At 46.2% G+C, this 9629-nt stretch overlaps 29 non-coding genes across 29 annotated transcripts; all 29 read left to right on the top strand.

Annotated features, from left to right (window-relative positions):
* The first annotated feature begins 337 nt into the window (after positions 1 to 337).
* On the top strand, positions 338 to 410 carry TRNAR-ACG (transfer RNA arginine (anticodon ACG)). The gene has a single exon. It is a non-coding gene; the product is annotated as a tRNA-Arg (tRNA).
* Positions 411 to 780: 370 nt separating this feature from the next.
* Positions 781 to 853, top strand: TRNAR-ACG (transfer RNA arginine (anticodon ACG)). Its single transcript has one exon. It is a non-coding gene; the product is annotated as a tRNA-Arg (tRNA).
* Positions 854 to 1223: 370 nt separating this feature from the next.
* On the top strand, positions 1224 to 1296 carry TRNAR-ACG (transfer RNA arginine (anticodon ACG)). Its single transcript has one exon. It is a non-coding gene; the product is annotated as a tRNA-Arg (tRNA).
* A 370-nt stretch (positions 1297 to 1666) lies between these two features.
* On the top strand, positions 1667 to 1739 carry TRNAR-ACG (transfer RNA arginine (anticodon ACG)). Its single transcript has one exon. It is a non-coding gene; the product is annotated as a tRNA-Arg (tRNA).
* Positions 1740 to 1747: 8 nt separating this feature from the next.
* On the top strand, positions 1748 to 1819 carry TRNAH-GUG (transfer RNA histidin (anticodon GUG)). Its single transcript has one exon. It is a non-coding gene; the product is annotated as a tRNA-His (tRNA).
* Positions 1820 to 2109: 290 nt separating this feature from the next.
* Positions 2110 to 2182, top strand: TRNAR-ACG (transfer RNA arginine (anticodon ACG)). Its single transcript has one exon. It is a non-coding gene; the product is annotated as a tRNA-Arg (tRNA).
* Positions 2183 to 2190: 8 nt separating this feature from the next.
* On the top strand, positions 2191 to 2262 carry TRNAH-GUG (transfer RNA histidin (anticodon GUG)). The gene has a single exon. It is a non-coding gene; the product is annotated as a tRNA-His (tRNA).
* Positions 2263 to 2552: 290 nt separating this feature from the next.
* TRNAR-ACG (transfer RNA arginine (anticodon ACG)) lies at positions 2553 to 2625 on the top strand. Its single transcript has one exon. It is a non-coding gene; the product is annotated as a tRNA-Arg (tRNA).
* Positions 2626 to 2995: 370 nt separating this feature from the next.
* TRNAR-ACG (transfer RNA arginine (anticodon ACG)) lies at positions 2996 to 3068 on the top strand. Its single transcript has one exon. It is a non-coding gene; the product is annotated as a tRNA-Arg (tRNA).
* Positions 3069 to 3438: 370 nt separating this feature from the next.
* On the top strand, positions 3439 to 3511 carry TRNAR-ACG (transfer RNA arginine (anticodon ACG)). The gene has a single exon. It is a non-coding gene; the product is annotated as a tRNA-Arg (tRNA).
* Positions 3512 to 3519: 8 nt separating this feature from the next.
* Positions 3520 to 3591, top strand: TRNAH-GUG (transfer RNA histidin (anticodon GUG)). The gene has a single exon. It is a non-coding gene; the product is annotated as a tRNA-His (tRNA).
* Positions 3592 to 3881: 290 nt separating this feature from the next.
* TRNAR-ACG (transfer RNA arginine (anticodon ACG)) lies at positions 3882 to 3954 on the top strand. The gene has a single exon. It is a non-coding gene; the product is annotated as a tRNA-Arg (tRNA).
* A 370-nt stretch (positions 3955 to 4324) lies between these two features.
* TRNAR-ACG (transfer RNA arginine (anticodon ACG)) lies at positions 4325 to 4397 on the top strand. Its single transcript has one exon. It is a non-coding gene; the product is annotated as a tRNA-Arg (tRNA).
* Positions 4398 to 4405: 8 nt separating this feature from the next.
* TRNAH-GUG (transfer RNA histidin (anticodon GUG)) lies at positions 4406 to 4477 on the top strand. Its single transcript has one exon. It is a non-coding gene; the product is annotated as a tRNA-His (tRNA).
* A 290-nt stretch (positions 4478 to 4767) lies between these two features.
* Positions 4768 to 4840, top strand: TRNAR-ACG (transfer RNA arginine (anticodon ACG)). The gene has a single exon. It is a non-coding gene; the product is annotated as a tRNA-Arg (tRNA).
* Positions 4841 to 5210: 370 nt separating this feature from the next.
* Positions 5211 to 5283, top strand: TRNAR-ACG (transfer RNA arginine (anticodon ACG)). Its single transcript has one exon. It is a non-coding gene; the product is annotated as a tRNA-Arg (tRNA).
* A 370-nt stretch (positions 5284 to 5653) lies between these two features.
* TRNAR-ACG (transfer RNA arginine (anticodon ACG)) lies at positions 5654 to 5726 on the top strand. Its single transcript has one exon. It is a non-coding gene; the product is annotated as a tRNA-Arg (tRNA).
* A 370-nt stretch (positions 5727 to 6096) lies between these two features.
* Positions 6097 to 6169, top strand: TRNAR-ACG (transfer RNA arginine (anticodon ACG)). Its single transcript has one exon. It is a non-coding gene; the product is annotated as a tRNA-Arg (tRNA).
* Positions 6170 to 6177: 8 nt separating this feature from the next.
* On the top strand, positions 6178 to 6249 carry TRNAH-GUG (transfer RNA histidin (anticodon GUG)). The gene has a single exon. It is a non-coding gene; the product is annotated as a tRNA-His (tRNA).
* A 290-nt stretch (positions 6250 to 6539) lies between these two features.
* Positions 6540 to 6612, top strand: TRNAR-ACG (transfer RNA arginine (anticodon ACG)). Its single transcript has one exon. It is a non-coding gene; the product is annotated as a tRNA-Arg (tRNA).
* Positions 6613 to 6999: 387 nt separating this feature from the next.
* TRNAR-ACG (transfer RNA arginine (anticodon ACG)) lies at positions 7000 to 7072 on the top strand. Its single transcript has one exon. It is a non-coding gene; the product is annotated as a tRNA-Arg (tRNA).
* Positions 7073 to 7523: 451 nt separating this feature from the next.
* Positions 7524 to 7595, top strand: TRNAH-GUG (transfer RNA histidin (anticodon GUG)). The gene has a single exon. It is a non-coding gene; the product is annotated as a tRNA-His (tRNA).
* A 290-nt stretch (positions 7596 to 7885) lies between these two features.
* Positions 7886 to 7958, top strand: TRNAR-ACG (transfer RNA arginine (anticodon ACG)). Its single transcript has one exon. It is a non-coding gene; the product is annotated as a tRNA-Arg (tRNA).
* Positions 7959 to 7966: 8 nt separating this feature from the next.
* TRNAH-GUG (transfer RNA histidin (anticodon GUG)) lies at positions 7967 to 8038 on the top strand. Its single transcript has one exon. It is a non-coding gene; the product is annotated as a tRNA-His (tRNA).
* Positions 8039 to 8328: 290 nt separating this feature from the next.
* TRNAR-ACG (transfer RNA arginine (anticodon ACG)) lies at positions 8329 to 8401 on the top strand. Its single transcript has one exon. It is a non-coding gene; the product is annotated as a tRNA-Arg (tRNA).
* Positions 8402 to 8923: 522 nt separating this feature from the next.
* Positions 8924 to 8996, top strand: TRNAR-ACG (transfer RNA arginine (anticodon ACG)). The gene has a single exon. It is a non-coding gene; the product is annotated as a tRNA-Arg (tRNA).
* An 8-nt stretch (positions 8997 to 9004) lies between these two features.
* TRNAH-GUG (transfer RNA histidin (anticodon GUG)) lies at positions 9005 to 9076 on the top strand. The gene has a single exon. It is a non-coding gene; the product is annotated as a tRNA-His (tRNA).
* A 307-nt stretch (positions 9077 to 9383) lies between these two features.
* On the top strand, positions 9384 to 9456 carry TRNAR-ACG (transfer RNA arginine (anticodon ACG)). The gene has a single exon. It is a non-coding gene; the product is annotated as a tRNA-Arg (tRNA).
* An 8-nt stretch (positions 9457 to 9464) lies between these two features.
* Positions 9465 to 9536, top strand: TRNAH-GUG (transfer RNA histidin (anticodon GUG)). The gene has a single exon. It is a non-coding gene; the product is annotated as a tRNA-His (tRNA).
* The last annotated feature ends 93 nt before the right edge of the window (positions 9537 to 9629 follow it).

Genomic DNA, 9629 nt, shown 5'->3' with positions numbered 1-9629 from the left:
TCTGCGTTGTGGCCGCAGCAACCCCGATTCGAATCCGGGTCACAGCATCTCATCCTTGCTTCCAATTTTAACACTTCTAACCCAAGGTTGAAGAATCTTTAGGATTTCCAGGAAGTAGACCCCAAGTTTCATCTGCTAATTGTTTTGGATGACTTTAATCTGCCAAGTAGTGATTTCGCCCTTTGTAAAAATGTGTTGTAAGGACAACACATTTAGTCTCTGGACGGTTCGGATTTGATTTGCAAGAAACGGAAGACACTTTTGGCAATGGTACCATGTGGCAGGTTTTCCAGTACTTCACAAATGAGGCACCGGTTTGGCAGTTGTTTTTTCAGCAGGGCCAGTGGCGCAATGGATAACGCGTCTGACTACGGATCAGAAGATTGTAGGTTCGACTCCTACCTGGCTTGGGAAGGTTGCCGTGATCGTATAGTGGTTAGTACTCTGCGTTGTGGCCGCAGCAACCCCGCTTCGAATCTGGGTCACGGCATCTCATCCTTGCTTCCAATTTTAACACTTCTACCCCAAGGTTGAAGAATCTTTAGGATTTCCAGGAAGTAGACCCCAAGTTTCATCTGCTAATTGTTTTGGATGACTTTAATCTGCCAAGTAGTGATTTCGCCCTTTGTAAAAATGTGTTGTAAGGACAACACATTTAGTCTCTGGACGGTTCCGTTTTGATTTGCAAGAAACGGAAGGCACTTTTGGCAATGGTACCATGTGGCAGGTTTTCCAGTACTTCAGAAATGAGGCACCGGTTTGGCAGTTGTTTTTTCAGCAGGGCCAGTGGCGCAATGGATAACGCGTCTGACTACGGATCAGAAGATTGTAGGTTCGACTCCTTCCTGGCTCGGGAATGTTGCCGTGATCGTATAGTGGTTAGTACTCTGCATTGTGGCCGCAGCAACCCCGGTTCGAATCCGGGTCACGGCATCTCATCCTTGCTTCCAATTTTAACACTTCTACCCCAAGGTTGAAGAATCTTTAGGATTTCCAGGAAGTAGACCCCAAGTTTCATCTGCTAATTGTTTTGGATGACTTTAATCTGCCAAGTAGTGATTTCGCCCTTTGTAAAAATGTGTTGTAAGGACAACACATTTAGTCTCTGGACGGTTCGGATTTGATTTGCAAGAAACGGAAGACACTTTTGGCAATGGTACCATGTGGCAGGTTTTCCAGTACTTCACAAATGAGGCACCGGTTTGGCAGTTGTTTTTTCAGCAGGGCCAGTGGCGCAATGGATAACGCGTCTGACTACGGATCAGAAGATTGTAGGTTCGACTCCTACCTGGCTCGGGAAGGTTGCCGTGATCGTATAGTGGTTAGTACTCTGCGTTGTGGCCGCAGCAACCCCGCTTCGAATCTGGGTCACGGCATCTCATCCTTGCTTCCAATTTTAACACTTCTACCCCAAGGTTGAAGAATCTTTAGGATTTCCAGGAAGTAGACCCCAAGTTTCATCTGCTAATTGTTTTGGATGACTTTAATCTGCCAAGTAGTGATTTCGCCCTTTGTAAAAATGTGTTGTAAGGACAACACATTTAGTCTCTGGACGGTTCGGATTTGATTTGCAAGAAACGGAAGACACTTTTGGCAATGGTACCATGTGGCAGGTTTTCCAGTACTTCACAAATGAGGCACCGGTTTGGCAGTTATTTTTTCAGCAGGGCCAGTGGCGCAATGGATAACGCGTCTGACTACGGATCAGAAGATTGTAGGTTCGACTCCTACCTGGCTCGGGAATGTTGCCGTGATCGTATAGTGGTTAGTACTCTGCGTTGTGGCCGCAGCAACCCCGGTTCGAATCCGGGTCACGGCATCTCATCCTTGCTTCCAATTTTAACACTTCTACCCCAAGGTTGAAGAATCTTTAGGATTTCCAGGAAGTAGACCCCAAGTTTCATCTGCTAATTGTTTTGGATGACTTTAATCTGCCAAGTAGTGATTTCGCCCTTTGTAAAAATGTGTTGTAAGGACAACACATTTAGTCTCTGGACGGTTCCGATTTGATTTGCAAGAAACGGAAGACACTTTTGGCAATGGTACCATGTGGCAGGTTTTCCAGTACTTCAGAAATGAGGCACCGGTTTGGCAGTTATGTTTTCAGCAGGGCCAGTGGCGCAATGGATAACGCGTCTGACTACGGATCAGAAGATTGTAGGTTCGACTCCTACCTGGCTTGGGAAGGTTGCCGTGATCGTATAGTGGTTAGTACTCTGCGTTGTGGCCGCAGCAACCCTGGTTCGAATCCGGGTCACGGCATCTCATCCTTGCTTCCAATTTTAACACTTCTAACCCAAGGTTGAAGAATCTTTAGGATTTCCAGGAAGTAGACCCCAAGTTTCATCTGCTAATTGTTTTGGATGACTTTAATCTGCCAAGTAGTGATTTCGCCCTTTGTAAAAATGTGTTGTAAGGACAACACATTTAGTCTCTGGACGGTTCGGATTTGATTTGCAAGAAACGGAAGACACTTTTGGCAATGGTACCATGTGGCAGGTTTTCCAGTACTTCACAAATGAGGCACCGGTTTGGCAGTTGTTTTTTCAGCAGGGCCAGTGGCGCAATGGATAACGCGTCTGACTACGGATCAGAAGATTGTAGGTTCGACTCCTACCTGGCTCGGGAATGTTGCCGTGATCGTATAGTGGTTAGTACTCTGCATTGTGGCCGCAGCAACCCCGGTTCGAATCCGGGTCACGGCATCTCATCCTTGCTTCCAATTTTAACACTTCTACCCCAAGGTTGAAGAATCTTTAGGATTTCCAGGAAGTAGACCCCAAGTTTCATCTGCTAATTGTTTTGGATGACTTTAATCTGCCAAGTAGTGATTTCGCCCTTTGTAAAAATGTGTTGTAAGGACAACACATTTAGTCTCTGGACGGTTCGGATTTGATTTGCAAGAAACGGAAGACACTTTTGGCAATGGTACCATGTGGCAGGTTTTCCAGTACTTCACAAATGAGGCACCGGTTTGGCAGTTGTTTTTTCAGCAGGGCCAGTGGCGCAATGGATAACGCGTCTGACTACGGATCAGAAGATTGTAGGTTCGACTCCTACCTGGCTCGGGAAGGTTGCCGTGATCGTATAGTGGTTAGTACTCTGCGTTGTGGCCGCAGCAACCCCGCTTCGAATCTGGGTCACGGCATCTCATCCTTGCTTCCAATTTTAACACTTCTACCCCAAGGTTGAAGAATCTTTAGGATTTCCAGGAAGTAGACCCCAAGTTTCATCTGCTAATTGTTTTGGATGACTTTAATCTGCCAAGTAGTGATTTCGCCCTTTGTAAAAATGTGTTGTAAGGACAACACATTTAGTCTCTGGACGGTTCGGATTTGATTTGCAAGAAACGGAAGACACTTTTGGCAATGGTACCATGTGGCAGGTTTTCCAGTACTTCACAAATGAGGCACCGGTTTGGCAGTTATTTTTTCAGCAGGGCCAGTGGCGCAATGGATAACGCGTCTGACTACGGATCAGAAGATTGTAGGTTCGACTCCTACCTGGCTCGGGAATGTTGCCGTGATCGTATAGTGGTTAGTACTCTGCGTTGTGGCTGCAGCAACCCCGGTTCGAATCCGGGTCACGGCATCTCATCCTTGCTTCCAATTTTAACACTTCTACCCCAAGGTTGAAGAATCTTTAGGATTTCCAGGAAGTAGACCCCAAGTTTCATCTGCTAATTGTTTTGGATGACTTTAATCTGCCAAGTAGTGATTTCGCCCTTTGTAAAAATGTGTTGTAAGGACAACACATTTAGTCTCTGGACGGTTCCGATTTGATTTGCAAGAAACGGAAGACACTTTTGGCAATGGTACCATGTGGCAGGTTTTCCAGTACTTCAGAAATGAGGCACCGGTTTGGCAGTTATGTTTTCAGCAGGGCCAGTGGCGCAATGGATAACGCGTCTGACTACGGATCAGAAGATTGTAGGTTCGACTCCTACCTGGCTTGGGAAGGTTGCCGTGATCGTATAGTGGTTAGTACTCTGCGTTGTGGCCGCAGCAACCCCGCTTCGAATCTGGGTCACGGCATCTCATCCTTGCTTCCAATTTTAACACTTCTACCCCAAGGTTGAAGAATCTTTAGGATTTCCAGGAAGTAGACCCCAAGTTTCATCTGCTAATTGTTTTGGATGACTTTAATCTGCCAAGTAGTGATTTCGCCCTTTGTAAAAATGTGTTGTAAGGACAACACATTTAGTCTCTGGACGGTTCCGTTTTGATTTGCAAGAAACGGAAGGCACTTTTGGCAATGGTACCATGTGGCAGGTTTTCCAGTACTTCAGAAATGAGGCACCGGTTTGGCAGTTGTTTTTTCAGCAGGGCCAGTGGCGCAATGGATAACGCGTCTGACTACGGATCAGAAGATTGTAGGTTCGACTCCTACCTGGCTCAGGAAGGTTGCCGTGATCGTATAGTGGTTAGTACTCTGCGTTGTGGCCGCAGCAACCCCGGTTCGAATCCGGGTCACGGCATCTCATCCTTGCTTCCAATTTTAACACTTCTAACCCAAGGTTGAAGAATCTTTAGGATTTCCAGGAAGTAGACCCCAAGTTTCATCTGCTAATTGTTTTGGATGACTTTAATCTGCCAAGTAGTGATTTCGCCCTTTGTAAAAATGTGTTGTAAGGACAACACATTTAGTCTCTGGACGGTTCGGATTTGATTTGCAAGAAACGGAAGACACTTTTGGCAATGGTACCATGTGGCAGGTTTTCCAGTACTTCACAAATGAGGCACCGGTTTGGCAGTTGTTTTTTCAGCAGGGCCAGTGGCGCAATGGATAACGCGTCTGACTACGGATCAGAAGATTGTAGGTTCGACTCCTACCTGGCTCGGGAATGTTGCCGTGATCGTATAGTGGTTAGTACTCTGCATTGTGGCCGCAGCAACCCCGGTTCGAATCCGGGTCACGGCATCTCATCCTTGCTTCCAATTTTAACACTTCTACCCCAAGGTTGAAGAATCTTTAGGATTTCCAGGAAGTAGACCCCAAGTTTCATCTGCTAATTGTTTTGGATGACTTTAATCTGCCAAGTAGTGATTTCGCCCTTTGTAAAAATGTGTTGTAAGGACAACACATTTAGTCTCTGGACGGTTCGGATTTGATTTGCAAGAAACGGAAGACACTTTTGGCAATGGTACCATGTGGCAGGTTTTCCAGTACTTCACAAATGAGGCACCGGTTTGGCAGTTGTTTTTTCAGCAGGGCCAGTGGCGCAATGGATAACGCGTCTGACTACGGATCAGAAGATTGTAGGTTCGACTCCTACCTGGCTCGGGAATGTTGCCGTGATCGTATAGTGGTTAGTACTCTGCATTGTGGCCGCAGCAACCCCGGTTCGAATCCGGGTCACGGCATCTCATCCTTGCTTCCAATTTTAACACTTCTACCCCAAGGTTGAAGAATCTTTAGGATTTCCAGGAAGTAGACCCCAAGTTTCATCTGCTAATTGTTTTGGATGACTTTAATCTGCCAAGTAGTGATTTCGCCCTTTGTAAAAATGTGTTGTAAGGACAACACATTTAGTCTCTGGACGGTTCGGATTTGATTTGCAAGAAACGGAAGACACTTTTGGCAATGGTACCATGTGGCAGGTTTTCCAGTACTTCACAAATGAGGCACCGGTTTGGCAGTTGTTTTTTCAGCAGGGCCAGTGGCGCAATGGATAACGCGTCTGACTACGGATCAGAAGATTGTAGGTTCGACTCCTACCTGGCTCGGGAAGGTTGCCGTGATCGTATAGTGGTTAGTACTCTGCGTTGTGGCCGCAGCAACCCCGCTTCGAATCTGGGTCACGGCATCTCATCCTTGCTTCCAATTTTAACACTTCTACCCCAAGGTTGAAGAATCTTTAGGATTTCCAGGAAGTAGACCCCAAGTTTCATCTGCTAATTGTTTTGGATGACTTTAATCTGCCAAGTAGTGATTTCGCCCTTTGTAAAAATGTGTTGTAAGGACAACACATTTAGTCTCTGGACGGTTCGGATTTGATTTGCAAGAAACGGAAGACACTTTTGGCAATGGTACCATGTGGCAGGTTTTCCAGTACTTCACAAATGAGGCACCGGTTTGGCAGTTATTTTTTCAGCAGGGCCAGTGGCGCAATGGATAACGCGTCTGACTACGGATCAGAAGATTGTAGGTTCGACTCCTACCTGGCTCGGGAATGTTGCCGTGATCGTATAGTGGTTAGTACTCTGCGTTGTGGCCGCAGCAACCCCGGTTCGAATCCGGGTCACGGCATCTCATCCTTGCTTCCAATTTTAACACCTCTACCCCAAGGTTGAAGAATCTTTAGGATTTCCAGGAAGTAGACCCCAAGTTTCATCTGCTAATTGTTTTGGATGACTTTAATCTGCCAAGTAGTGATTTCGCCCTTTGTAAAAATGTGTTGTAAGGACAACACATTTAGTCTCTGGACGGTTCCGATTTGATTTGCAAGAAACGGAAGACACTTTTGGCAATGGTACCATGTGGCAGGTTTTCCAGTACTTCAGAAATGGGGCACCGGTTTGGCAGTTGTTTTTTCAGCAGGGCCAGTGGCGCAATGGATAACGCGTCTGACTACGGATCAGAAGATTGTAGGTTCGACTACTACCTGGCTCGGGAATGTTGCCGTGATCGTATAGCGGTTAGTACTCTGCGTTGTGGCCGCAGCAACCCCAGTTCGAATCCGGGTCACGGCATCTCATCCTTGCTTCCATTTTTAACACTTCTACCCCAAGGTTGAAGAATCTTTAGGATTTCCAGGAAGTAAACCCCAAGTTTCATCTCCTGCATGATTTCTTCTGCTAATTGTTTTGGATGACTTTAATCTGCCAAGTAGTGATTTCGCCCTTTGTAAAAATGTGTTGTAAGGACAACACATTTAGTCTCTGGACGGTTCCGATTTGATTTGCAAGAAACGGAAGACACTTTTGGCAATGGTACCATGTGGCAGGTTTTCCAGTACTTCAGAAATGAGGCACCGGTTTTGCAGTTGTTTTTTCAGCAGGGCCAGTGGCGCAATGGATAACGCGTCTGACTACGGATCAGAAGATTGTAGGTTCGACTCCTACCTGGCTCGGGAAGGTTGCCGTGATCGTATAGTGGTTAGTACTCTGCGTTGTGGCCACAGCAACCCTGGTTCGAATCCGGGTCACGGCATCTCATCCTTGCTTCCAATTTTAACACTTCTACCCCAAGGTTGAAGAATCTTTAGGATTTCCAGGAAGTAGACCCCAAGTTTCATCTGCTAATTGTTTTGGATGACTTTAATCTGCCAAGTAGTGATTTCGCCCTTTGTAAAAATGTGTTGTAAAGACAACACATTTAGTCTCTGGACGGTTCCGATTTGATTTGCAAGAAACGGAAGACACTTTTGGCAATGGTACCATGTGGCAGGTTTTCCAGTACTTCACAAATGAGGCACCGGTTTGGCAGTTGTTTTTTCAGCAGGGCCAGTGGCGCAATGGATAACGCGTCTGACTACGGATCAGAAGATTGAAGGTTCGACTCCTACCTGGCTTGGGAATGTTGCCGTGATCGTATAGTGGTTAGTACTCTGCGTTGTGGCCGCAGCAACCCCGGTTTGAATCCGGGTCACGGCATCTCATCCTTGCTTCCAATTTTAACACTTCTACCCCAAGGTTGAAGAATCTTTAGGATTTCCAGGAAGTAGACCCCAAGTTTCATCTGCTAATTGTTTTGGATGACTTTAATCTGCCAAGTAGTGATTTCGCCCTTTGTAAAAATGTGTTGTAAGGACAACACATTTAGTCTCTGGACGGTTCCGATTTGATTTGCAAGAAACGGAAGGCACTTTTGGCAATGGTACCATGTGGCAGGTTTTCCAGTACTTCAGAAATGAGGCACCGGTTTGGCAGTTGTTTTTTCAGCAGGGCCAGTGGCGCAATGGATAACGCGTCTGACTACGGATCAGAAGATTGTAGGTTCGACTCCTACCTGGCTCGGGAATGTTGCCGTGATCGTATAGTGGTTAGTACTCTGCGTTGTGGCCGCAGCAACCCCGGTTCGAATCCGGGTCACGGCATCTCATCCTTGCTTCCAATTTTAACACTTCTAACCCAAGGTTGAAGAATCTTTAGGATTTCCAGGAAGTAGACCCCAAGTTTCATCTGCTAATTGTTTTGGATGACTTTAATCTGCCAAGTAGTGATTTCGCCCTTTGTAAAAATGTGTTGTAAGGACAACACATTTAGTCTCTGGACGGTTCCGATTTGATTTGCAAGAAACGGAAGACACTTTTGGCAATGGTACCATGTGGCAGGTTTTCCAGTACTTCACAAATGAGGCACCGGTTTGGCAGTTGTTTTTTCAGCAGGGCCAGTGGCGCAATGGATAACGCGTCTGACTACGGATCAGAAGATTGTAGGTTCGACTCCTACCTGGCTCGGGAATGTTGCCGTGATCGTATAGTGGTTAGTACTCTGCGTTGTGGCCGCAGCAACCCCGGTTCCAATCCGGGTCACGGCATCTCATCCTTGCTTCCAATTTTAACACTTCTACCCCAAGGATTAAGAATCTTTAGGATTTCCAGGAAGTAGACCCCAAGTTTCATCTGCTAATTGTTTTGGATGACTTTTATCTGCCAAGTAGTGATTTCGCCCTTTGTAAAAATGTGTTGTAAGGACAACACATTTAGTCTCTGGACGGTTCCGATTTGATTTGCAAGAAACGGAAGACACTTTTGGCAATGGTACCATGTGGCAGGTTTTCCAGTTCTTCAGAAATGAGGCACCGGTTAGTAGTTATTTCGCCCTTTGTAAAAATGTGTTGTAAGGACAACACATTTAGCCTCTGGACGGTTCCGATTTGATTTGCAAGAAACGGAAGACACTTTTGGCAATGGTACCATGTGGCAGGTTTTCCAGTACTTCAGAAATGAGGCACCGGTTTGGCAGTTGTTTTTTCAGCAGGGCCAGTGGCGCAATGGATAACGCGTCTGACTACGGATCAGAAGATTGTAGGTTCAACTCCTACCTGGCTCGGGAATGTTGCCGTGATCGTATAGCGGTTAGTACTCTGCGTTGTGGCCGCAGCAACCCCGGTTCGAATCCGGGTCACGGCATCTCATCCTTGCTTCCATTTTTAACACTTCTACCCCAAGGTTGAAGAATCTTTAGGATTTCCAGGAAGTAAACCCCAAGTTTCATCTCCTGCATGATTTCTTCTGCTAATTGTTTTGGATGACTTTAATCTGCCAAGTAGTGATTTCGCCCTTTGTAAAAATGTGTTGTAAGGACAACACATTTAGTCTCTGGACGGTACCGATTTGATTTGCAAGAAACGGAAGACACTTTTGGCAATGGTACCATGTGGCAGGTTTTCCAGTACTTCAGAAATGAGGCACCGGTTTGGCAGTTGTTTTTTCAGCAGGGCCAGTGGCGCAATGGATAACACGTCTGACTACGGATCAGAAGATTGTAGGTTCGACTCCTACCTGGCTCGGGAATGTTGCCGTGATCGTATAGTGGTTAGTACTCTGCGTTGTGGCCGCAGTAACCCCGGTTCGAATCCGGGTCACGGCATCTCATCCTTGCTTCCAATTTTAACACTTCTACCCCAAGGTTGAAGAATCTTTAGGATTTCCAGGAAGTAGACCCCAAGTTTCATCTGCTAAT

The sequence above is a fragment of the Hyla sarda genome, chromosome 4 (assembly GCF_029499605.1).
Source record: "Hyla sarda isolate aHylSar1 chromosome 4, aHylSar1.hap1, whole genome shotgun sequence".
NCBI lineage: Eukaryota > Metazoa > Chordata > Amphibia > Anura > Hylidae > Hyla > Hyla sarda.
This window is presented reverse-complemented; position numbering and strand designations above follow the sequence as displayed.